The sequence below is a fragment of the Cyprinus carpio genome, chromosome B22 (genome assembly GCF_018340385.1).
Source record: "Cyprinus carpio isolate SPL01 chromosome B22, ASM1834038v1, whole genome shotgun sequence".
In the NCBI taxonomy this organism is placed as follows: Eukaryota; Metazoa; Chordata; class Actinopteri; order Cypriniformes; family Cyprinidae; genus Cyprinus; species Cyprinus carpio.
The window spans coordinates 34,981,428-35,008,921 of NC_056618.1; the positions used below are offsets into that span (position 1 = coordinate 34,981,428).

General features: G+C 34.7%; 2 long non-coding RNA genes and 1 pseudogene across 3 annotated transcripts; 1 reads left to right on the plus strand and 2 right to left on the minus strand.

Moving 5' to 3' along the window:
* Positions 1 to 1,996: 1,996 nt before the first annotated feature.
* On the plus strand, positions 1,997 to 15,610 carry LOC109068910 (annotated as a pseudogene).
* Positions 9,207 to 11,834, minus strand: LOC109052905. Its single transcript, XR_006157826.1, has 3 exons — positions 11,511 to 11,834; positions 9,775 to 9,813; positions 9,207 to 9,295 (listed from the first exon to the last, which is right to left on the minus strand). It is a non-coding gene; the product is annotated as an uncharacterized LOC109052905 (long non-coding RNA).
* Positions 15,611 to 16,388: 778 nt separating the features above from the next.
* Positions 16,389 to 25,341, minus strand: LOC109068920. Of its 2 annotated transcripts, none has more exons than XR_002014107.2 (3): positions 25,198 to 25,341; positions 19,927 to 20,074; positions 16,389 to 17,915 (listed from the first exon to the last, which is right to left on the minus strand). It is a non-coding gene; the product is annotated as an uncharacterized LOC109068920 (long non-coding RNA). The 2 variants fall into 2 exon arrangements; XR_006157825.1 differs by lacking the exon at positions 25,198 to 25,341 and adding an exon at positions 21,315 to 21,413.
* Positions 25,342 to 27,494: the final 2,153 nt, after the last annotated feature.

The window sequence follows — 27,494 nt, forward strand, 5'->3', positions numbered from 1 at the left end:
GATAGAATAGAAAAAGAATAGAGCAAGCTAGTGTTGGAGGTCTTTTTTGCTTTTGTTAATTGTATACTAAATGAAAAGACACAATACAGAAAGATTAGATTTTTTTTTTTTTTTTTTTTTTTTTTTTTTAAGAATAGTATTAGAATAGAGTGTTAGAGGGTCAAATAAAGAAGGAAGAGATGAGTTTTTAGCCAATTCTTGAAGATGGCTAAGGACTCGGATTGAGTTGGGCAGGTTATTCCACCAGGAGGGAACAGTTAATTTAAAAGTCTGTAAAAGTGACTTTGTGCTTCTTTGGGATGGCACAATCAAGCGACGTTCACTTGCAGAACACAAGCTTCTAGAGGGCACATAAGTCTGAAGAAATTAATTTAGGTAAAGGGGTGCAGAGCCAGTGGTGGTTTTGTAGGCAAACATCAATGGCTTGAATTTTATGCCAGCAGCTATTGGTAGCCAGTGCTAATTGATAAACAGAGGTGTGATGTGCATTGTTTTTGGATCACTAAAAATTAATCTTGTTTCTGGATTAATTGTAAAGGTTTGATAGAACTGGCTGGAAGACCTGCCAAGAGAGCGTTGCAATAGTCTAGCCTGGACAGAACAAGAGCTTGAACAGCTTGCTCCGAAAGAAAGGGCCTGATCTTCTTGATGTTGAATAAAGCAAATCTGCAGGAATGGATAGTTTTAGCAATGTGGTCTGAGAAAGTTAGCTGATCATCAATCATAACTCCAAGGTTTCTGGCTGTTTTTGAAGGAGTTATGATTGATGTGCCTAACTTGATGGTGAAATTGTGATGAAACGATGGGTTTGCTGGAACCAGAAGCAGTTCTGTCTTGGCAAGATTGAGTTGAAGGTGATGGTCCTTCATCCAGCAAGAAATGTCTGTTAGACAAGCTGAGATGTGTGCAGCTATCGTCGGATCATCAGGATGGAATAAGAGGTGGAGTTGAGTGTCATCAGCACAGCAATGGTATGAAAAGCCATGTTTCTGAATGACAGAACCTAATGATGCTATGTAGACAGAGAAGAGAAGTGGTCCAAGAACTGAGCCCTGAGGCGCCCCAGTAGTTAGATGTTGCAACTTGGACACCTCACCTTTCCAAGATACTTTGAAGGACCTATCTGAGAGGTAAGACTCAAACCACTGGAGTGCGGTTCCTAAGATGCCCTTTGTCAGTAGGGTTGACAGGAGGATCTGGTGATTAACCGTGTCAAAAGCAGCAGATAGATCAAGCAAGATAAGTATTGAAGATTTGGATTCCGCTCTTACCAGTCTTAGGGCTTCAACAACTGAGAGCAAGGCAGTCTCAGTTGAATGTCCACTTCTGAAGGTTACTGTCAAGGAGGTTGTTCTGTGTGAGAAAGGCAGAGACTTGGTTGAATACAGCTCGTTCAAGTGTTTTTGCAATGAAAGGAAGAATGGAAACTGGTCTGTAGTTCTCTAAAAGAGATGAGTTAAGGGTGGGTTTCTTAAGTAGTGGGGTTATATGAGCCTGTCTAAATGCTGAGAGAAAAACACCTGTATGAAGGGATGTGTTAATGATGTGAGTGAGTGCAGGTACAACTGCAGGAGAAATGGCTTGAAGGAGATGAGATGGAATAGGATCACGCGGACAAGTAGTAGGATGATTAGAAAGGATGAGTTTAGAGACTTCTGCCTCAGAGAGTGAAGAGAAGAATGTGAATGAGTGTATGTTTGCTGGTAAGATGTGCTTGACAGATATTTATATGAAAATATATTCATATGAAATGATTAAAAGTACATACATTGTATTATGGTAAATAGCTAACACAAAGTACTACACAATTGTCTGTAAACTTTTTTGTTGTTGTTGTTTCTTTGCCTTTGGTTTTCTTATTACCCTAACGTTTGAAAATATCAATTCTGGTTTCAAGAGGAAAAGTCTTTTCTATCATCTATGTTTTTGAAGCGTGAAAGATTTTCTGTCAGTGGTCAGTTTCTCATATTTCACTGCACATGCGCACGTTTCAAACATGGCGGCCCCGATGAAGTTGCATCAGGACTTTCCTTCACATATTCATCCTCTACACGTGCTTATCAACAAATCGCAATTCACTCAAAAGTTCCCAGACCACACTGGACCCACATACGTATTGTTACTGTCCCTGATGGACTCGCAGTCCCCCCCAGTTGGAAGTTTTGGTCTGCGTGCATGCGACTCCGGAGGAAGAGACCAATGTAAACATTGCCAAGCTGTTTACATGAGCAGATCTTTCCTTAAACACTACGGACTGAAGGAGAACTCGCCGGGAACACTTCGACCACAGTCTCTGCTGCCGTTAAAGAAGATTGTCATCGGGACTCGGACCAAGCAGAGCTTTAAATGGGCTTCTTCAGAGAAGTTCTCCAATGTTCTGCTGATCCTAGCCTCCTGTCACAGACAGACTCTGCTGGCGAGGCAAGGAGATGCTCTGCTCATACCCTACCATCATTTACTGGGTGAAGAAGCCGCACAGGTGCAGCAGCAGCTGTCAGAGGTGATGGTGCTGGAGTGCAGACAGGGCAGGATAACAGTGGACACCAGTGTGGTGCTCTCCGACTGCAGAGATCTGGAGCTTAGCAGTACCAGCATCATGTTTGCTTCCTCTCTTCTTGTCTCTGATTTTGCCCAGTATGCGAACAGTTTGAGATCTGGCAGCTCTTTGCTGAACAGTAGAGTGCTGGACTTCAGTGCTTTCTTGCAGGCTCTTGAATGCAGACTCGATGTGCGCGTGCTAGACGTCTGAAGCTGGGTGTGTTTAATGGGGAGTTGGTCATTGCGTGCGTCCCAGCAGAGAAGATGAAGAAGACTCAGAGTCCCGTCTGTGAGAGTCTCTGTAGGTGGCATGTGTTTGTTGGTGTGTTTGTAATTGAGTGGTTTTACAAGGTTCGGCACCTAGACATGGAGGGAATGACACTAATGTGGGCTTGATTTCCCCCCTGTCAGATGGGATGGCAGTGCCTGTTGGGAATAAGACCATTAAGATTAAGGTGAAGAAGGGTATAATAATTGGTCAGCTGAATCAAGTCTTCCAGTTTAAATGTTAAAATTCACAGCTTAAAAATGGAAATCAAATCAGTTTGTTTTTAAGTTAACCTTTGGATTATTTAAAGTATTTGCATTAGTTGGTTTGAGCAGATTCGCCATGTGCACTGTAAAAAAAAGTCTGTAGTTTTTACAAAATAATTTTGGCAGCTGTGGTTGCCAGAATACTTTTGTAAAAAATACAGAAAAACTGTAAACACAATTACGGCCAAAAACTGTAAATTTTACAGTATAAAACTGTTATTTACAAACAAGAAAATTTTTATGTAAACCAGTAAATTCAACAACGCACACTGCTATTAAAATCTGTTTTGTGCCTTTAACATACTGACAACCACCATAATAATGCAGGTGGTAAAAGAGAAAGCCACATGAAGAATCGAAGTTCATCACAAGTAGCTTCGCCACAAGCAGAAGTTTATATTAATATATAGAAGGTGCACAAAGTCATTCATGCAAACACAAAACACCATCATGGTGACACACGATACTTAAACAATTCAATAAACTTTCATTAAACAGCAGAAGATGTAACATAAAGCCCAAATGTACAACTGATAACAAAAAACTATTAAAAAACATGATTATTTAAACAAAATACTTTCAAATGTGGAGCGTCACACAGGGAATTCTGGGAATATCAGTTTACAGTTTTTGACTGTAAATTATACATTGATTTGTTCTTTTTTTATTTCTAAAAACTGTAAAATTAACAGCATTTTACTGTAAAATTACATGAAATGTCTGGTTAGATCTTTTACAGTTTTTCCCTGTATATAGTACAGGAACTTACTGTTAACCTATTAACACTTTTTTTTTGTAGCGTTTTTACAAAATTGTACAGTTAAAATGACACTTATTTTTTACAGTGTGCATAAACATCTTTTATTTTATTTAGAAATATTCTGTGATATCATTGAGAAGTCTTGATTCCTCAATTCTTTCCAATGCTTTGGTTGGTTGGTTATTTTATTTCATTTATATTTGGTTGTACTATTCAGTTATAATTTCAGATGTAAGATTAGACCTTGGTGATAAAATAGTTCACATCTGGTGAAATATTATTGCATAACTGTTTTCTGTTTTAATATACTTTAAAATGCAATTTATTTTTGTGATCAAATCTGAATTTTCAGCATCATTACTCCAGTCTTCAGTGTCAAATGATCCTTCAGAAATCATAATAATATGCTGATTTGCTGTCAGTGCTGGAAACAGTTTTTGCTGCTTCTTCCTTTTATTTATTTATTTTTTAACCTGTGATACATTTTTCTGGATTCTTTGATGAATAAAAATGAAAAAGAACAGCATTCATTTAAAATAGAAATCTATTGTAACATTACACACTACAGTTTAAATGTTGGGGTCAGTAATTTTTTTCTTTCTAGTTCTGAAAGAAATTAACTTTTTTTTATTCAGCAAATATGTGTTAAATTGATAAAAAGTGATAGTAAAGACTTGTATTGTTAGAAAATCTATTTTAAATAAATGCTGTTCTTTTAAAACTTTTTATTCATTAAAGAATTCTGATAAAAGTATCACAGGTTACAAAAAAATATGAAGCAGCACAACAATTTCCAACATTGATAATAAATCATCATATTAGAATGATTTCTGAAGATCATGTGACACTGAAGACTGGAGTAATGATGCTGAAAATGCAGCTGCGCATCACAGAAATAAATTTATTTTTAAAAGTATATTGAAATAGAACACAGTCATTTTAAATTGTAATTATATTTCACAATTTTACAGTTTTTCTTTAAATAAATAAATAAATGCAGCATTGTTGAGCTGAAGAAACTTCTTTAAAAAACATTAAAATCGTACTGGTCCCAAACTTCTGAAAGGCAGTGTATACAATCAACAGTTGAGATTTACTATACAGCATACTTTGCTTTATGTGAGTGTACTGTATGCAAATATAGCTGGAAAAACTTATATATCCAGCATCGTTTATAGTGTAGATCTGTGCTGCATATTTATAATTTTGACTATTAACATTGAAGCTATAGAGATTTGCTGCATAAAGTAGAAATAATTTATGTGTGCATATGAAACGAGTTATACTTTAAAGTAAGGCAATATAAATACTTCTCTAAATTACATAAGTGTATTCATTTTTGCAAATGTAAGACTTCAAAAGATTGCTTCAACAGTAATGACCCAGTTTATTTAGTTGTGAAATTGCTGATATATAAACGTAGTATAGCGATGTCAAACGATTAATAGCGATTAAACGCATACAAAATAAAAGTGTTTGTTTACATAATATATGTGTGTGTGCTGTGTTTATTTATTATGTCTATATAAATACACACACACATACATGTATGCATTTAAGGAGAATATGTTATGTTTATATATTTAAAATATGTATATGTAATATAAATGACATGAATATAAATATAAACGTGAATATTTTCAACCTATGTATCTGATCAAGGTGACTTATGATTTCTTTACATCGTTTTTCTTGATTTTTGTGTCTTTTCACAGTTACGAGCATCAGAACCTTCATAAGTTGTTGTGTTTTTCATAAGTTCACAGGAAACAACTCATATGAAAATTAACCAGGGTTTTACTAAATCATGGCTACTACAGTTAAACCATGATAACCATAATTTTTTGCTACACTAACCATAGTTAAACCATGGTATTTACAGTAAAACTGTGGTTATATAAATGGTAATCAAAATGCCAAAAAAAAACATGGTTAATTTTCATAAGGGAAAACTAAGTTCTTGAGTCTAGTAGAGTTTAGTAGAACATTAGCATGTTGCTAAGCTAACAAAGACGAAGCATAAAAATACACAAATACTCAGTGAAACTGTGCATTTTAATCATACCATCTAAAATATTTTCTTGATAGTTTTTTTTTATTGAGAATGAAGTCGTAAAATTTTAGTCCACATTTCTTTATTTTCGACGGAGCCCTGCACGTAAAATGCAGGCATGATAATCTTGAATTTAGAATTTGTTTCCCATGACTTATTATTTTAGTTACTCATTTTATTTAACTTGCAGTAAAAATTTCCCTATCATGCTTTAGAAATCATCATAAATTACATATCAGTTGAAAGCTTAAAATATCAAAATTCATCCTTTGAAAACCATTTTAAAATCAGACATTGCAATACCATGGAAATGACACATCAAAATCATAATACAAAATGTTTTCGTTCATGAATTACTGTATACACATTTTAGTTTTGATAGTGCACTTTCACGTCTTTTTAGTTTGGATAGTGAACTTTTTCATGTTTATAAATGGGAGTGACAGTTAAAGGGTTCAGTCAGATGAAATCAGATGAAATGTGTAATGGTTTCCTTCTTCTGCTCTTCTGCAGTGTGGTGGTGGTGGGGTCTGTGAGCAGCCAGCGGGAGCTGTCCTCAGATGTGATGGCAGCGTGTGTGCACCAGGTGGCGATAGAGAGTCTGTCCCAGGAGCAGTGCAGGACGATGCTGTCCAGCCTCAGTGAGGACCTGATGTTGGGTAAAGACGTCAATCTTGGCAAGATTGCCAAACAGACAGCTGTGAGACTATCATCTATCTCATCTTTGCATTCTAATCGGCCATATGTTCCTTGTCCAACTTTGAAACGTTTTGGAGCATATTGTTCCAAAGATAAATGTGCAAATTGCTCTGCATCCAGTGAATTACCATATTATATCACTTTATATAAGTCCATTTGATTGCCATTTCATGTTGGCTTTGTTTCTGTAGGGTTTTGTTTTAGGAGATCTTTGCACACTCCTTACCAACGCTGGGAAAGCCACTGAATGTAGTTGCTCGACTCCGCCATGTTTTCACACAAAACGAAACTTCTCTGTGTGCTGTTTATTTATTTATCCTCATTTGTTCAAATTGCGGTAATCGAATGTGGCTTTAAAGATAATTAAAATATGAAACAGTAAAACTAACCGTGGGGAATTTTATCATGATTTATTGTCAAACCGGTAATCGTTCCATCCCTAGTCGCTGGTTAGCCTCTGGTATGTCTGTTTGCTTTCATGTGTTTTTGAGGAGGTGTGGCTTTGGAGAGTGATTTGCAGGAAGGGTGGAATCTTATGCTTTCAAAGCTAGCTTGCTATTGCTATTCTCTTCAAAATCACCTGCCCTACATTTAAAGTCACAAAAGTTCACCCATAAATTAACATTGGGCCTTAATGTACTATTTACATAACTAGCAGTAAAATCTCATGTTCTTACGTTGATTTTGTCCTCTCTTCTTCATCTCAGATCCCGTCGGTCAGATGGCAGGACATCGGTGGACTGCAGCAGGTTAAGAAGGAGATTCTGGACATGGTTCAGCTTCCTCTGGAGCATCCAGAGCTGCTTTCGCAGGGACTGTGGCGCTCTGGACTGCCGATTCTATGGGCCGCTGGGCGCCGGAAAAACCCTGCTGGCTAAAGCCGTCGCCACCGAGTGTACCATGACCTTCCTCAGGTTACTACATTACTTTATTTTTAGGGCTGTCAGTTTAACGCATTGACTTATTCAATTAGTTAAGAAAAAATTATGCGATAAAAATGTTTTAACACAGTTAACGCACTGCCCCCACCCCCAGACCTGTACATCATCTTACATTTCATACAGTTGACTGTTGACAAATACGATGCAGGGCAACAACTCCATAAATGCAGTTATACCCTAAAATTCAAGATATTGGGGCAAAAATTGGCTTGTATGAGTTTTTGTCTCATTAAAGAGTATACGCGTTTTGGGGTTTTTTTTAATGATTTGATGTAATTTGTTACAACTAATTTTTTTAGATTTTCTCAAATTGTATTTATGATTTAGTTAAAAACCGTAAATTTTGATTTAACGTCAAACCAAAATTTTAATTTTTTCCAACACAACATTTTACTTTAACCCAAAGTAATAATATTGGTTTGTTACAAAGAACATGTGTAATTTTTTGCTTTGATAGAACCTAGTTTTTTTATTTTAGAAAAACTTAACATTTACAACTACATCCAAGTGAAGTTTTTACTTTGAAATAAACTATTTAAATAGATGTAATTAGTTTTCTCTCAAATTATTTTTTTTGATTTTGTTGAAACTATACATTTTTACTTGATGTTAATCAAAATTTTTGCTTTGGTTCAAATTATTTTTTTCATTTTGGAAAAACTAATATTTTCAGTTTCAATAAAATAAATTTAAATTTTTACTTTGGAAAAAACTAATAAAATTGATGTAATTTTGTTACAAGTTATTAGATTAGGTTTTTTCAAGTTGAATTTTTTTACTCAGAACAAACTATCAATTTTAATTATAACAAAGTCAATAAATTTAGGTCAATATTATAATGCGTCAATAAAAAAGTCAAAGTTGCTCCCATATTCAAGTTTTGTTGTACAAAATACCTTGTTTCGGTCTGTAGCTCACTTTCCTTAAATAAAGACACAAAAATTTACTTCAAAAGGACTGAAATTTAATTCTGCAAGAATTACATATCTTTTAAAACATGTTCGCAGACCATGTAACATCCACAGCTGTGACAGTAAATATGGTTTGACCTTTTTTTGTAACAGCAATTAAGTGCAATACAGTTTCTACACTGTACAAACTTGGCTAGATTAAATAAAAAATAAAAAAGATTTAAAAAAATAAAATAAAAAAACAAGTGCTTAAAAGTCCCACATCAATATTGAGCACATTACCAATCAATGAAACAGTAAAATATGTAAAACCTGATAAAAGTAATGCAATAGCCTTTAATAACTGTAAAACTGTTCAAAAGTTAATATGTTAACGATGTGCCCAAATATCTATACCACAAAACTTCACAATAAATTGAGTTTAACATCAGTTTAAAGTGTTTTTTCATTGAACAGTAATTCATTAACCTGCAATGTATTTGAGTACAAGCTCTAAAACAGAACCAAATACAACGTATTTAAATGTATTTCTCTTTGCTACTTTACTTTCACAGCTTAACACTGAGGCTGAGAACTTTGCGTGTCATTTTTCTTTGGTTCAATCTCAATAAATAACTTTTGTAGTGCATCAAAGGTGTGTTCCAGCTCACCTGGATAGCTCAAGTTCAGCACATAAATTTGGCCAAATAACATGGCACATGCATGTGCGACTGATGGCAACCTGTTCAGGACTTTCACACCTTCAATGACTATACCAATGTCATGTGGTGGGTTGGAGAGAATCACCCTCTTCCCTGATGACGAACACAGCCATTGTGAAACTTGCAAGCTCTGTTTCAGTTTCATCCCTCTGGACAACCTGATAAAAGACGAGCTACAAGTTATTCTGATGAAACCCGTTTCCAATGTACCAACATAAAGGACACAGACAGTTCCCAAAATCAAATAAAAAAATGTTGATGATGAGATCAAGCAAGTTTTCGGGTAGGATGATTATAAATTGTAAGTAAAACGCCCTGCTGACGACTTGGTTTTGGTCTCTAGCAAACTCAAAATGTAATGAACTGATGCAAAAAAAAAGAAGCAGCATTTTCTCATCAATATATGCTGCCTGTATGAATGTAGTGTGTGAGTGGTTGGTGATGGTCGAAGGGACCGGTCAGTCTGCCCCTGAGCAATTGTGGCTACAATAGTAGCTTACCATCACCAAGTATGAACTGAAAGAATAATGACTAAAACTGTAGTGCTTTGAGAAGCTTGTGACACTGGTTTGTAAAGCGAAATACAAATAAATACAAATAATGTTCACTGCCTGGTGTGCATGTGTGGATCACCTACCAAATTCTGCAGCGGTTAATGATTCCAGAAAGAGGGCACCTGTAAATACAAAGGAAATGGCATGAATTTATAGGGGACAGTGATTATTATTTCCATTAACGTTGTCACTTTAAACTATAACTTATGTAGTGTTTCTCTTTAATCAGTCATTGCTCTCACCATTGCTACAAATACAATATGTGATAAACAAATACATACAAGTAGTAAATAGTAAGTTAACATTAGGAAGGTTTTTAAGAGAAAATATAGCCATTGTGGCAAAACGTAGGATGGTTTTTTAGATGTGTATGGCAATACTGTCATCCTCTTCTATCTCTAATCTGAGCAGGTTCACAGGGTGCACGAGCTTACAATGGGCCCAAAAAAAATCCAACACGACCTTACCCGGGCTCGTTCAACGTTCTGTCCGATCCCGACCCAGACCATAAACTGCACGCAACTGGAGAAGGTTCTGACTGCAGAGCCACAGTTTCACCCCCGCGCATGCGCAGTCTCACTACAGCAGTTTTTTACCCGCGCGTTTTGGTTTATATTATTCTAACATTTATTAAAAAAAAGACCCTATATTTGTGTGCATTGTTGAATATTCAGGCGAATATTGTTTCGTGGCACGAATTAATAAAACCTCAGCAGGTTATACTAATTTGTTCCCTCGTTTTACTAAATTGTGGCCACGTTGTAATTTGTTAAATCAAAATGAGGGAGGGGAAATAGTTCAACGTGTCCACGATTTATTAAAACGAGTGAACAAATAAGTCGTCGTAACAACTAATTATTTAGATTAGTGGACAGGGCACATAAAAAACAAGCAGAAAGAGAGAGCGCCCCGGCCGCGCGCGCGCACTCTCACCGCCTTCAAACAGCACCAGCACGAGCGCTCTCTCCTCGCGCACATCAATATCAATTAACAGTAGTAAAAGGTCGGAAGACCGATTGTGTTTTATAGATTAGTAGTTTGTTCATATAAAGTGTTTGATTAGCAAGTACATGTTAAACGTAAATGTATATAATATACATTATATACCTCCCCCCCCCCAAACGTAAATGTATATAATAATTATGTCAATCGTTTGAGCTACGTTTGTGCTGTTTTCGTTTTTGAGATATTATTTTTTTGCACGCAGTGTGTGTTGCCGTGCGCCACACAGACACGTGCGCACGCCTCAAGGCTCTAAAGTTTGTAATAATTTAAAAACCGAACCGGAAATCTTTAAAGCACAAAACAGCACAGATGTAGATCAAGCGGTTGACACCATTTAAACAGGCTGCATGTCCGACCAGTGGCGTTCACCGATCGGGTTCAAAAGCGCGTGCTCCTTCACCCGGCTCAACAACCTCACGAGCACGGAGTCAATTAATGAGAAAAGCACGCGTAAAGTCTGTCCTGGAGCACCCTACTCTCATCCCGCCGAAACTTTGGCTCGGCTGCAGCTCTGTCTGAGGGGCTAGCAGTGACCCCGCTACAGATTAAACATGTCCAGACACTGGCGGGGCTCTTCAGTTGAATTAAGCGCGATCTAGACAAGATTATTATAAGTTTAGTAATTTTTTAACTACGCGACCACATAATGCGATTAGCAAAAATTCGAGATGACAATTTTAACCAGTTCATATTTCTTAAACTCCATCACAGAACACCCTGACGTCTGTAAAGTAGTTCCCGGTTATTTTACTTAATGTTAATTTCCTCAAAAACAGATATGTTGTCACCAAGCAAAACACATTCGACCTCTTACCTTGTTTAATTGAGTTTTCTCGCAGACTCGCACATGGAGATGGTCCTTTGCTTGCGAAGCGAGGTAATGGCGGACAGCAGAAATTTTCAACGACTGAGATGTACCGAGACGTAATGACGTCACATGATCACATGACACCCCAAAACTTTGGTTTAACCTTAAACTACCATTCAAGTAAAAGTAATGTTTTAAAGTTTGTCTAGAGGGCGTAACACTTACTTTGAGGCAAAGTGAAAACAGAAGGTATAAACTGAAAATCACAATTTTCCATTGGACCAATGTAAATATATATTTTGAATGGATTGCACTGATGTTTCACTTTTTTCAGTGCATAATTATATATGATAATAGACATCACATGGGCAGCGAGAGCAATATCACAGCAGGGCTGTTTTTGTCCCGATCTATCACGAGTTTAAGTGTGATTTTATACAACAGTTCAGTAAATAAGAAGTTAATATTGTGTTAATTTTAGTGCTATCAAATGATTAATTGTGATTAATCGCATCCAAAATAAAAGTTTTTGTTTACAAAACATACATGTGTGTGTCCTGTGCATATATATTATGTATATATAAATACAAACACATGCATGTATATATTTAAGAAAAATACGTATGTTTATTTATTAAATATATTTATATATAATATAAAATATAATATTATGAATATATAAATATATAAATGTAAATATTTTCAAAATATATTCTGTATGGGTGTGTATTTATATATACATAAATATACACAGTACACACACATATATAAAGTAAACTAAAACTTTTATTTTGGATGCGATTAATCACAATTAATCATTAGACAGCACTAGTTATATTTCATTTTCAGTTTTTGCTAAATTTTGCATAGAAAATATTACCTTTAAAGTCATAGCAGAATTGTTGTGGGTCTGTGAGCAACACAGCGGTGATTAGTTTCTGAATGAATCCGTGTTTTGAACAAATCGTGTGAATCAGTGATTCAATAGCCTGATGCATAAAGACAAATACGGCCACCTGCTGGTAGTTTTAGTTTCTTATTTAGAGTATCATTTCATTTCATAAAAAAAAACATTCAAGGTATAGTTATCTCAAAAATTTTTATTCTGTCGTCAATTACGTTCATGTCATTTCAAACCTGTATGACTTTCTTCTTTTGCACAACATAAACAAAAGTATTTTTATGACTTGATAATTAATCTGTCTTGGTTACCAGTGACATTCATTGTATGAACAAAATACTGAGATGTTTCTCAAATTATCTACTTTTATGTGCCATATTTTTTTAGGCCGTTGTAACCTAAACGATTATGTGTAAAACATTTTATGTTGAATCAAATCAAATATTTCTTTCTAAAGCTACTGTTTGTAATGTCTACTTGATACTTTCTCATTTAACACAATAATAGCTTTACATAATCATTTGTGGGTATTTTCACAGACAAATTTAATTTGTGATTAATTAGATTAATTCATCATGTAATTAATTTGATTAAGAAATTTTAATCGACTGACAGCCGTTCTTTATTTGCTTTGAGTTTGAAATATTCAAGAGACTGGTTAGAGTACAAAACTAAATGAACACAACATCATGTACTGAGTGTGTTTGGTGTTTGTTTTCAGCGTGAAGGGCCCTGGACTCATCAACATGTACGTTGGTCAGAGTGAAGAGAACAGCTTGGTTACTGACAGTCTTCATCCTATCCATTTAATGTTATTTATTTATTTTTTATAGACAAAATGAAATGATGCTCTAAAGAAGAAACTAAAACTGCCAGCAGGTGGCGGCAGCAAATGTCTTTATGAGTCATTCATTCATTCATTCATTCATTCATTCCTTTGAATTGTTCAAACGGCTGATTCATTCAGTAATGAAGTAAATGGCACTCTTTATGAATGGGCTTTAAATCATTGGTTCACACAATTAATTCAAAATGAGGATTCATTCACAAGCTAAACACCGCTATTGCTCACAGGTGCACAACAGTTTTGCATTGGCCTTATAGGTAATATTTTCAATAGCAAAACTGAGCAAAAACACAATATTGTGTTTAAAATATGTAAGCAATAATTGACGACGGGCTGTTGAATTATTAGAAAAATAATGCACACCCATGGTGGTGATGCGGCCACTACGCGAAGCGGAGTGTGCATTATTTGTCTAATAATTCAACGGCCTGGAGTCATTATTTGTCTAATAATTCAACGGCCTGGAGTCACTGTTGTTCTTCAGCAGAACAACAGTAAACTGTGGTCAGATGAGATGTTGTCAGGCCAAATGTCAGTAAAAACGAGTTTTCTTCTCCTGACTGCCAATATACTGTGCTCATAGCCCATGCTCTTTAACTGCAAGCACAAATAAGGCAGCGCACGCTGTAGCCTGTATCATTTCATATTAACATGTGAATAAAATGACAAGCATGCGTGTCAGATCCATGTCACGTTCAGCAGCAGCAGCTCTTAAAGTAATAGCAGCCAAATAACCTAATAACCCAGCTGCTGTGATGTCTGTTCATCAAAGAACAAAAGAAGAAAGAGCAAATCGTTAACTTTTGTAGCTTGAGGATTCATATATATTTAATCTAGAATTTAGTGTTTGATAACTTTATTCAATTGTCAGTCAAAACTCCACCGAACTCCGTGACATGCAGTTTGAAGACAGACGTCTACTTCTTCGCAATGCAAGGGTAAATAAAAAACTGATGTTTGAATAAGCGTTTGAAGAGTGGAGAAGATTCTGAGCTTTTGCCATCTGGTTGTAGCCAATAGACATTTGTATGTTTAAATATCCTGTGCATAGCAATTCATCTTTTATATCATGAGATTTTGGCCAAATGTATTAAACAACAAGAAAAACTGAGCGCCCAAATAGCTGCAATTCATTTTATAACCTGTAAATTGATGAAAAGGTAATGTGATAATTAACTGCCTCAGATTTGACCATTCTAATGACACAGATCTCTGTCACCCGCTTGTCAAAAACCTTGTTAAACTCTATTTGAGCATGATTTTCAGAAAAATGTTGAGTGCAAGTGTTTGATCATATATAAAGCCAAAATACCAACTCTGATGACACATTGTTTAATTATTGAAAAAAAAAAAAAAAAAAATTTCTTTCCTTTATCTTTATCTTTTTTGTGTGTGCTTACTGGTGTGCTATTATATATTACTGTTTTTGATTACATAAATTTAAATCTGAACACAAGACTTCTTTCAAAAACATCTTAATTATAATAAATCATTTGAAATATGAATAATTACAGTATATACAATTACACATCATGTAGTTAACACATAAAAAGTATTCGTTTTAACTTAAGTCACTTAAGGTCTTCTTTCAGTATTTGTGTGTTATATATAATGAATTATGTCCAATTATACATACAATTATACACAAATGTTTAAATATTAAAATGTAAAATATATTGTTATTATACATATATATACTTAAAATAATAATAATATGTTTAATAAAAAATATTATTCAATAACAAGTGAATAAGAAGTGACACTTGTTCATTAGTTGTGTGTAGGAACTTGACAACACCCCTTTGATCCTTCATCTTTCATCTTCACTGATCCATCAGCTTTTACACAGACACTCATCAGCATGTTCAAACATGCACTTCCATGCAAACATTTGCAATCTATTAATAAACAAAATACGAAAACAGTGTCTGTGCATTTGCCAGTTCTACACCTGAGATCTTTATTGGTTAAAGTTTAGAGGATAGAGACATGTTTAAACCAAGAAGAAATAAACAGTACATTTTATGCATGAAACCCATGTGTCCATGTTCCAGCTATTCACTCTGAGCCTAAAAACAAACTCTACACAAGTAACGCTATGCAGTCATTTCCCCTCATCGTAACCCTGTGCTGTGGCAATGTGTTGGTGAAGCGTTCATGTGTGTGTTGAGTAGAGGATGTTTCTGGCCTGACTCTGTCAGTCTCTCTGCTTCTTTCTCAATGTCTGCACTACTTGCCTTCACTCTTTCTTCATCTCTGTGTCTGTGATGCAGGTGTGGATTCAGAGGCCAGCGCTCTGACTCTGTGTTGAGAAGACTTCAGACAGGCTCTGGCAGGCCTTCAGCCGTCCGTCTCTGAGCAGCAGCTCAACAGATACAAGCTCATCCAGCAGAAATTCACCACAAAATAGCATCCCAAACACTCGCCCATCTCAACTCACGTAATCTCTGAAGCTGAATGTCCTAACCAGACCTGGTGTGATAAAGCAACTCTCATTGGCCCATGTAACTAAATATTAAACATCAAATATCTTCTGACTGGCTGTCATGTTTGAGCGCAGACAGATTTGAAAAAACAAGAGAATTTTTTTGTTTAAATTTGTTTTTGGGACAGAGTGTGTGTATTTTGTGTTTTGTGTAGAATGTTCATGTTTACTTTCTTATCCCGCAGGATTTCTTTGCATCTTCCTTAATGGGTTTCATATTTAATGCTTGAAAGGAAATCAGTCGAATGAAAAAAGCAAATGAGACACTAGAAATTAGATTAAATATAATAAAAAACTGATTCTAAATAGCACTGCAAAAACTAAAGAGAAACTTCAGCTAGACTGTGTGTGTGTGTGTAGAATGAGTGTTATACAATAGAAAAATTCCCGTAAATCATCCTCAGGGCTTTGATTTTTACATATTGGAAAACGTTGGTCACACTTTATATTAAGTGCTTAGTTTTGGATCATTTAATTATTAATTTGCTATGCAAATGTTATATGTCAGTGATGTGATTTATGTATGATTTTTTTTTTTTTTTTTTTTTTTTAGAAATGTTTGTATTTTTGGGTTATAACTGTGTTATTACTACTTCATTACTATGTTATTACTACATATATGTAACAAAGGACAAATGGGACAACTTAATATAAAGTGTTACCTTGTTTATTCAAAGAATTACTGAAAAGAATCTTAAAATGCTCTGAAATTAAACGTATGTGATTCTTCAAACAAATCTGTGTCTGCTTTGACATAGTAGCTAGAGATAGAAGACAGTATGAACACAAAATACAGAATTGTTCAAAAGTGAAAATAAGTTTCAAACTGTGCAAGCATGTGTTTTAAATCATTGTATTGTGTGGGTGAATCTCATGAAAATGTTAAGACATGTTTGAGTAATATTCACCTCAAAATCAGATGAAACAAGAAATAAGTTAGAATTTTAAAACATAATTTATAAAATAAAATATTTATAAAACCATTTATAAAATATTTGAATTATATTTTGTATAAATAAATTTAAATTAAATTAAAATAATTAAAAATAAAGTGTATTTATACTTGATAGCTTTTGTTTTTATATAATGCGCCCAGACAGGTTGACTTTTATTAGTTTACAGTAATAATGAGAATGTAATGAGAATAACTATTGAGAAAAAAAAAATCCTTTTAGTAATGAGAATTTTTGGGGTAAAATGTGTGGTAAAATATATAAACAAAACTCCTAATGGTCCTAAAATATGATAGTTTCCTTAATGCAAAATATAATTTCTTATTTTTACCATGGATTTTGTGCGATATATGAGCCAGACTTGACATGCTTCATGAGATTCACCTAACAAATATTAATGCAGTTTTTTTTGTGGACGTGTTCAATAATAACCAATAAGTTATATAAATTGTCAAATAGCTGCTTGATTTTTTATTATTATTATTTTAATTAATTAATTAATTAATTAATTACTTTTTAAAAAAAAATACTCAATCATGTTTCTATGAAATTTTTTGGTTAAATGATAATAGGATCACATAATGGCCCATTTGCAATAATATGACTATCATATTTTTTTTTTTTCATTGGATATTTACATTTAAATGAATTATTTTACTCCTCAGGACATAATAATGGACCGTCAGCTGTCAGTCTGACGACTCAACAGTATGAAAAAAACCACTGGTGTGCTGTTGGTTAACTAGCTCATGGCATTTATACGTTTTTCTTTCTTTTTTTCATTATTTTTCTTCATCTTTTTCACCCACACGCATCATTAGGAATCGAAAAATAAAAGTCCCTGAAATCCTGACCAGAGGATTGTCTCTGAACACAGGAACACAGGAAAGGAAAGCACTGTCAACCAAAGGCAATAGCAATAATGTGCTGTCACACGCTGTGTAGTGAATTGAAGCATGACAGAAGTGTATTTAAGAGAAAGATGAACAAATGTCACTGGGAGGCTCTGGATCTTAGTCGGGGGGTCTGGTTCTTTGTGGTAGATCCATCATATTCACAACAAACTCTGAGCCTCTTCTGCTTCTGCTTTGGCGTTTAGTTCGTATGTTTGGCAGAGACGACTGAGATGCTTTCTCTGTTTCTGGATCTGCATTCATGTCGACCGCAGATGGAGCTTCTCTCTGTGGCAGCAACTCAAGTGAAATGCGGCATATGACTACAGGTTCTGCAATGGGGCAAAGCAATGCATGTAAGATTCCTGCTGAATAATCAACTCATTATGTTATTTATTATATTTTGGTAGCACTTTCCATGAATAGGGTACAAAAGATGGCTTGACAGTTCCACCACCAGAGGACCAGTGAATTTAATCATCAATCCCAGATAAATAAAACGAAATATAATATGGGCTTTTTATTTTATATGAAATTTGGGTCACACTTTAGTTTGGGAACCAGTTCTCATTATTCACTATTAAATGCAACTTTTGCCCCAATAAACTCCTAAATTGTTGCTTATTAATAGTGAGGTAGTTGTTTAGTTTAAAATATGGTCATGCAGAATAAGGTATTAATATGTGCTTTGTAAGTGCTAATTAACAAACAATATGCTAGTATGCTAGCAATATGCTAATAAACAACTAGTTGTTAGTGACAATTGGTGCCTACATCAAAAAAGTGTTACCAAAATTTGCTAAGGTTGCCACCATGTTACCAAAATTTGTGAATGCTGCAGTCATGTTACCAAAATGTGCAAATGTTGAAACAATGTTACCAAAATTTGTAACTGTTACAGCCATGTTACCAAAATTTGCTAATGTTGAAACAATGTTACCAAAATTTGTAAATGTTACAGCCATGTTACCAAAATTTGCTAATGTTGAAACAATGTTACCAAAATTTGTAAATGTTACAGCCATGTTACCAAAATTTGCTAATGTTGAAACAATGTTACCAAAATTTGCTTGTGTTGTAGCCATGTTACCAAAATTTGGAACAGGTTTAAAGGCAAACATAGAAGTACTACTACTACTACTACTAATAATAAAAGATGGTATAAATTTCCAAATTAAATAGTAGTTGTAATATTATAAATTGTAAGAAATACTTGAAGGGTTTTTAGGACAACTGATGTTTTGATGTCATTTCAAAAACATACCGAAAAAAGTGAAAGCTTGAGCTTATTAAATACTGCCAAAGCTACAACCTTTACTTTACTTTTACTTTTAATTAAAATTAAAATAAAAAATTGGGAAACTAAAATTTTTGTACTTGTCCTTATGCCATGCTGTCCATACTGGTCCAAATAATGTCACCTTTTGGGTGTCGCAAATTTATGGAATGTCCCATTGAGTTTAATGGGTAAAAACAATTTAATAAAAGCATATAAAGTAAAATATAATGCAAAATGTTGGACACATCTAAACATCAAGTTTTGGTAATTAAAATATCGGAATAATTGTATATATTAATAATATAAATATGATGTCAATTCAACAAATTAAAGGTGTGGTAATTTTAGCAAAATTTCAACAAAATTCAATGGTTGTCAAACTGTCAAATGATTAATCGCGATTAATTGCATCCAAAATAAGTTTTTGTGTACATAATATATGTGTGTATACTGTGTATATTTATTATTTCTATACAAATATAAACATATGCATGTTTATATTTAAGAAAAATATGTTGTGTTTATGTATTAAATATATTTATATATAATATAAAATATTAGAATATGAATATATAAATGTATAAACGTAAATATTTTAAAAATATATACTGTATGTGTGTGTATTTATATACATAATAAATATACACAGTACACGTACATACATAATATATACAAAAACTTTTATTTTATTTTTTTATTTTGGATGCGATTAATTGTTTGACAGCACTAGTCTTTCTTTACATTCTCTTTATAAGTGATGGGACATCAAACCTCACCATATTCATGGATGGTGCCTGGTCAATTATTTGGTGCACAACTAAAAATAGGTCCAACAGACGTATAAGGAGTCATCAACAGCTCTTCAATCAGCGTTGACCTGTTATGGCCTCTTTTATTCCTCTGTCTGATCTCCTCAATCTAACTACTCTTCCATTTCATTTAAAAATCCAATGCAATCACAATAAAGTCTAAATCAGATTGAAATTAATTTCAGAGGAAGAGGGTCAAAGTGGTCGGGCTGACTTTGAGAGGTCACTCAGACATCCAACAATAACCATATTTACCGCTTACGTGGCCTTTGCTACTTTTGTGCGTTTCATCCTTTTCCTGCGCATGAGGGTGACTTGAGGCCTCTTCAAGCCGGCGATGAGCAGCAGCAGTCTAGGTCGGGACTTGGTGAGCCAGCTTCTCAGTAGCGTCCCCTTGGGAAACCTGGAAAACATCACATCCTGTGAGTCCACAAACATGTCTGCAAGCAAAGTTGTACTTAAAATTACTGATTCTTAAACTGAATTTTGGTGTTTGTTTGTTATTGTAAAGCTTAACTCAAAGTTCAAAGCTCTACAGTGAAGTCAAGTTTATTTATATCTTGGTTATTAAGTTATTAATGTTGAACAACATCTGTCAAAATGAATGTATTTTATTGACGGAGGCAGAGGTGAGGGATTCTCCAGCCACAGCGATGCTGGAGGATGGCAGTCCCATGGAGCTCACACCGTATAGATGGTGGGCTGAGGGTGAGCAGAGTGGCTGCCAGACGACAGCGGAGGAGGAGGTGGGAGTTGGTGGGAGGTCAGACATTTGTGAGCCTCTGGGCTTTCAGGGCTGAGCTCAGGAACGGGAGCCCCTTTCTGGGCTTAACTCAGGAAACAGGAGCCCTCTCTGGGCTCAACTCTGGAATGTGAGCCCTCTTTGGGTGTAACTCAGGAAACAGGAGCCCTCTCTGGGCTTAACTCTGGAACAGGTGGGAAGATGGTAGGCTGGGCACTGGGTCCAGGGTGGCACTCGCCAGTGTCACTGTAGCCACCAGATCCAGTCTGTATCCAGGTCAGAGGGTCACTGCATCATCCGGATCCAGTATGTATCCAGCCCAGATGGTGGATCAGCACCTAGAAAGGACCTCTACAGCCCTGAATGTCAGTGGAGACCTGGACGACTAGATGAGCCCCAGATACAGATCCCCTGTAAAGACCTTGTCTCAGACGATCACTGGGACAAGACCACAGGAACCAGTTGAGTCCTCTGCACAATCTGACTTTGCTGCAGCCTGGAATTGAACTGCTGGTTTCATCTGGTCAGAGGAGAACTGGCCCCCCGACTGAGCCTGGTTTCTCCCAAGGTTTTTTTCTCCATTCTGTCACCGATGGAGTTTTGGTTCCTTGCCGGTGTCACCTCTGGCTTGTTTAGTTAGGGACACTTCATTTACAGCGATATCATTGACTTGATTGCAAATGATTGCACAGATACTATTTAAACTGAACTGAGCTGCATGATGACATCACTGAATTCAATGATGAACTGCCTTATACTGTCATTTTGCATTATTGACACACTATTTTCCTAATTAATGTTGTTCAGTTGCTTTCACACAATCTGTTTTGTTTAAAGCGCTATATAAATAAAGGTGACTTGACTTGACTTGACTTAATTAGGTTGCCATCATAGAACTCACAGAGCACGTCGTCTGGGTTCCATCCAAAGGAAATAGGAACACACATGTAGCGGGGAAAGATGACATTTAATACCAGACGAAGAAACATGCAAAGACACAGGGCTTAAGTAATGGGACTTATTACAGGAATAATGAGAAACACCTGGAACTTATGAGGGAACACCTGAAATCAAGGAACACAATGAGACAAGGGAAAAACACATAGAATGAGTCTGGGGCATGACCAGCTTTTTCATAAATGCATTGATTTGATGCACTGTAAGAAAAAAAAAATTGTAGGAACAAGGAAAAGGTACTGGTTATTTTCTGCCAGGACATTTCTTTTAACCATAACACACAACTCAATGCATTTTTCAAAATACAAGTAAAACATGAAAAATCAACTCATAATATTTGTTCATATTAACACAGTTTATTGTGCCATGTTTTTCCTTGAATTAATATTTCTGTTTTTACACAATGGAGGCAAACAATAATGAATTGCCAAGGCCTTTATTAAATATGCTTAAAAAAGCTGACTATATTTGGGAGGAATTGAGTATGAGACTACAAAAATGTGGGATTGTTCCTAGGCATTTAGTTTATCCAGACTTTTACATGAACAGAAATTTGTCTAAATATTCAGATTAGATTTCAAGTTAACCAAGATTATCTGAGTGAATCTGAATTATGGATTATACAAATGTATGAAGAATGTCCAGATCATCAGATGTTTTACCCCATAAAAACTATATAACTTATTTATATAGATGTAATACAAAAGTATATACACTATTTTCAATACAACTGTACAGGTATGTTATGAATAACCCATTAGGATTAGTTTCTAAACGTTTCATTACAGTTAAGCACTCTCGCCTGTAATTCTCATTACTGTTATGTGAAAGAAATATTTGCATTTACATAAATACAGTTGTAAGCACAGTAGTGCAGTTAGAACAGTTGTTGTACAGTATTTGCTGATTTTAAAAGCTTCATAATCTATTTGCAATTTTATTTATTTACTAATTTATTTGTTGACTTAAATGTATACTTACATATTTATGTACTTGCGTATTTATATATTTACATATGCACTTAGGTATTTACTTACATACTTGGGGACTTACGTACTCACGTACATATATATACGTACTTACATATTTTTGGACTTACGTACCATATTTGCATACGTATTTGCGTTCCTACGCACTTATGTACTCACTTATGTACTTACATATTTACGTACTTACGTATTTACATATACGTACTTATGTATTTACGTACTTACAATCTTACATAAGATTAATACATACGTACTCACATACTTGCATACTTTTTACTCATATACTTACGTACTGAAATATGACTTTGTTACAGTATCTATTAATCTTTGTTAATGTTAGTTAAGAAAAATACATCTGCTCATTATTAGTTCAACTTAGCTCAATGCCATTGAATAATAATACACTAAATACTAATTTATATTACTAATAATACTAACAGATACTTTTTATTTTAATCAATGATTAATGTAAATGCTGAAATTAACATACAATGACTAAACTAATAAATTACTTTAAAGTATTTTGAATAACAATACAACTGTTCATCATTAATGTTAATTAATTTTGTTAGATAACATGAACAAGTGTTATTTTCGTATCATAGATTTATAAATATTTTGAATTAGTTTGTATTTTCATATTGTTTTCATTTTTATTTTACTTTTTAGATTTAGTCATTTTTTATTTATTATTATTATTATTATTATTATTATTATTATTATTATTATTATTATTATTATTATTATTATGTCTATAATATTTATCAGTTTTTATTTCAGGTTTAGTTTTAATTATTTAAGAAACTATTTAGAACTAAATCTATTTTATTCCATTTTATTTTATTGCATCTATCTATAGTTTTAGTTACCTATAATAACCCTGGTTAACAAATGGAAGCTTATTTTTAAAGAGTTAAACCGTTTATTTGTATGTATACTTTAGAAAGGGTGGGTAAATAATAAATTATTTTGTGGAAAAGAAGATTTTTTTCTGCTGGAAGTTATTAAGTTGCCATGTATCAGACAAAATGTTATATTTTGTACAGTAACACAAAAGAATCATGATGTTTCCTGTTCCAGTGACCATTTTTAGGGCTCTTAAAAGCATCAAACTACTCTTTTCCCTCCTGACTGCTGCAACGAGCTGCATTATAGAGAGAGTCAATCACATGACATTTACCAGTCAGGTGATTGGCTCTAAGAATGTTTCTGGAAATACACGCCCATGCAAAGCAAAGATGGCAGCTTCCAGGAGAGATCGCTCCTGCTTGGAAAGATGGCATAATAAAACCTTTAGATACAGTCCATATGCATCATACAAGATCTGGAGGTTGACCAGGTAACATATAACCAGGCCAACATTCAATCCAAAAACCCCAAAAATCAAACACACATTGTTTACAATGCCCTATACCTTCCTGCAATTGGGGTGTTGATTTATGAAATATTTTGGCATCAGCTGCCAGTAAAATTCGACTGATTTTACAGCAAATTCAAAAGAGATGAAAACTTCCCATCCTTCTCATTCTCTGCATGATTTCCCAACACAACAGACTTTGTTTTTCTACAACATAGCATCTTGGAAGTGTGGCGTTCCCCCAGAACATCAGCACAGTACCTCAAGCAGCAATACTCCCCACCGAAGCACATCTCAAGAAGCCTAGCCTAAGAAAACCAGCCCCTTCACACACTAAACGCTCCCATAACAGGACTTCAGATGAAGGGTGACGGTATAACCCAGCTTTGATACTCATGTCTCGCATGTCTGACTGCTGAGCTCAATGGAAAATATAAAACTTCAATTGTTTCAACTTTTGCTGGTTGAGCACGACCCAACGGGCCAGAGAGAGATCTAGCAACATTTAGATGCGCTGCGGCCTCGTTGAAGCCATTGTTGTTCCCCCAGAGGGGCTCGATGTTAAATGTGGCGAGGGCAATATTGTTTGGTTTGCGGCCTTGTTTTCCTCATTTTTTTCTTCATCCAATTCTGTCTCTGGTGTTACTACAAGATTTCTTCTACAGAAAATCTGGCCAATGTGTCTAGAATCGTACATTTAGTTCTTATACGCCAAATCAGCTGCTTCATCAAGGTGTCCAACATGGATGTTTCTTTACAGCTGGGAAGCTTTGTTGATTCATCGTTGTACTGATCCATTTATCTCTTCTTAGATTTCTTCAGTGTTTAGCAGGAACTTCATAGATGGAAATCTTTAAAAGTCATTTTGAGATGTCATATCCGAATATCATGTTCACAATATCTTGACGTTCAACTTGAGATTTAGTCCAACGATTGGCTTCTTCTAAGAAATGAACTAGCAAAAAACTTTCTAGTCTTCTCAGATTTAATCCGTAAAAACATTGACTGTTGAGATGTCATATCTGAATATTATGTTCACAATATCTTGACTTTCAACTAGAGATTTTGTCCAAAAATTGGCTTCGTCAAAGAAATGTACTAGCAAAATTAAAACTAGCAAAAAACGTTCTAGCAAAACTAAATGTCAGTCTATGCTAGACCAAAATTAAAGAAATAAAACTAGACTGAGTTGACAGAGCTACAAGTGCCTTCTAGTTCGAAATTCTAGGTCGAAAAACAGTATTTCAAACAACTCAAGCACTATAAACACAAACAGAATATAATCTTAAATGAAACAATCAGTCAAACTCAAAATAATGACAATAAAACCAACCAGAACAGCTTTCTCACGTATAAAACTCACTCATTTAGAAATAAGCAGTGTATGTCTAAACTTAAAACATCACTTAAGTTTGTCCAGGTGATCAGCATCTTAATTTAGCCAAAAATGCTCCCTATGAAAAACAGAAAGCGTTTCTTACCAATTGACTCCACACATTTGTTAGGATATGCCCCCTGCGCCCTGCTAAGCCGCATATATGATGCTATGGACTTATTAGTGTCACGCTAGAAAGTTCAACCAGGATGGAAAAAAACAAATCTGCGGGACAAAGGGAAGTGCAGCGGCTCCATGGGCGGAGCAGGGCTTCAACAGGAGGGTCCACTCAGCACTTCTCTCAGCGAGCAACAACGGGTGATCCCGCGCTCCGCACCAATCACAGCGCTCGTTGACCCTGTTTCTATGACAGCCAGGGCCTCGCTGGTATAAAACACTGCTACAGAGGACAGAGAGGTCAGCCAAACTACCGTCCTCTGTTGCACATGTGGAAAATAAAGTATTTAACACAGCACCCAACTGTCAAAGGGTTAAAACATATGCCATACACTAAGTATGGAGCTTGGGCCCATAAATTGTGGAAGTAAACACAAACAAGCAAACAAACAAACAAAAAGTAAATATATTTTATTGAAACGACCGTATAAAAAGGGCAGGGAAAAAGAGAAGTAAATAGGATATGACATGGGCCAGATTTGAACCTGCAGTTCCCAGACAAACAACAGGGGCCCATTTATAAAATGTGCGTATGCACAGATTTGCTCTTAGAGTGTGTCTACGCTAAAATCCACGGCAACTTTGATATGTATAAAAACAGTCTTTGACGTGGAAAAGTAGTTACCCACACGTTAGAGTACTGCAGCTATTTGAACATCTAAGTGCAAGCACCGAATTCATCATAAACAACAAAGATGCAGTGTAGCCAGTATTTGGTAGATTATTTTGGAGATTTTTATTTTTATAATGTTGATGTTTATTTTTTATTTTTCTGTTTATGTTTTATTTCTTGTTTTTTTTTTTTTTTTTTTTTTTTTTATTTTGAAATTGTGATTTTTTGGTGTATTAATAATGCGTAAAATAGAAACAAATAATGCATAAACGCATCTCTGACTGTTCTGTAGCCTATAAGAATAGGCCTATGTCGTGCAATAATGGTTTTAATATATTCTATTCATCACAATAACAATAACATTGTTCACTGTTTTTATTGATAACATCTGCTGCTTTGCTTCTGTGAAAATAAATAGAGACATCAGCCTTAAACTTTGTTTTTGTCATTTACGTCATATTTATATAGTTATATTTATATAAAATACACTATATATTTTTGTCAGTACATTAATGGCACATTTGAGCAGCATTAGTAAACTGTGTAAAATATAACATAAATAATATAACACAAAATATTACTTTTGGAAACCTAATAGTTTTATAATTACTACTACTACTGCTATTATTATTATTATTATTATTATTATTATTATTATTATTATTATTATTATTATTATTATTATTATTTCTGTTGTTTCTAGAAGTAGTAATTTTGATAATAGTCAATGGAAAAAAAAATATAACCACACACACATTGTTTGTCCACAGAATAATTAAATCAAAGCTGTATTTTCAGCATCATTACTCCTGTCTTCAGTGTCACATGATCCTTCAGAAATCACTCTAATATGCTGATTTGCTGTGTAGTTATTAGTGCTTAGTTAATAATAATGCTGCTTGTTATTATTAATGTCGAGAACAGTTTTTACAGCTTGATATTTTTGAGGAAACTGAAGGAAAGAAAAATTCCCCCAGGATTCTTTGATGAAAAGAAAATTCAAGAGTACAGCATTTATTTGAAATAGAAATATTCTGTAACATTATAAAAGCCTTTATAATCACTTTTGATAAATTGCATGCATCCTTGCTCAATAAAATATTAAATTGTTTTAAAAAATGGTTTCCACAAAACTATTCAGCAGCACAACTTTTTTTCAATATTGATAATAATCAGAAATGTTTCTTGAGCAGCAAATCATCATATTAGAATGATTTCTGAAGATCATGTGACACTGAAGACTGGAGTAATGATGCGGACAATTAAACTGCGCATCACAGGAATAAATTACAGTTTAACAGATGTTCACATAGAAAACACTTATTTTAAATGGTTTCAAATAAACCCTATTTTTACAATTGAATTCTTATTTCTTTATTTAGATTTTAAGATGAAATCTGCAATGCAATATTGTAGCTGCTCTTGACACTTCCCTGCAGTGTCTTTTCCGCTCTGTGAGGGGCAGTATGGCGCTGCTTGAGATGCTCTTATGAGCTGGTAAAGACCCCTGTGAAAGACCATACTCACCGAGGGGAGGATACTACTGCACATACTGCAGAGGATAGCCGTGTGTGTGTGTGAGAGAAAGAGAGAGAGCAGGGGAAGCCTGGCAC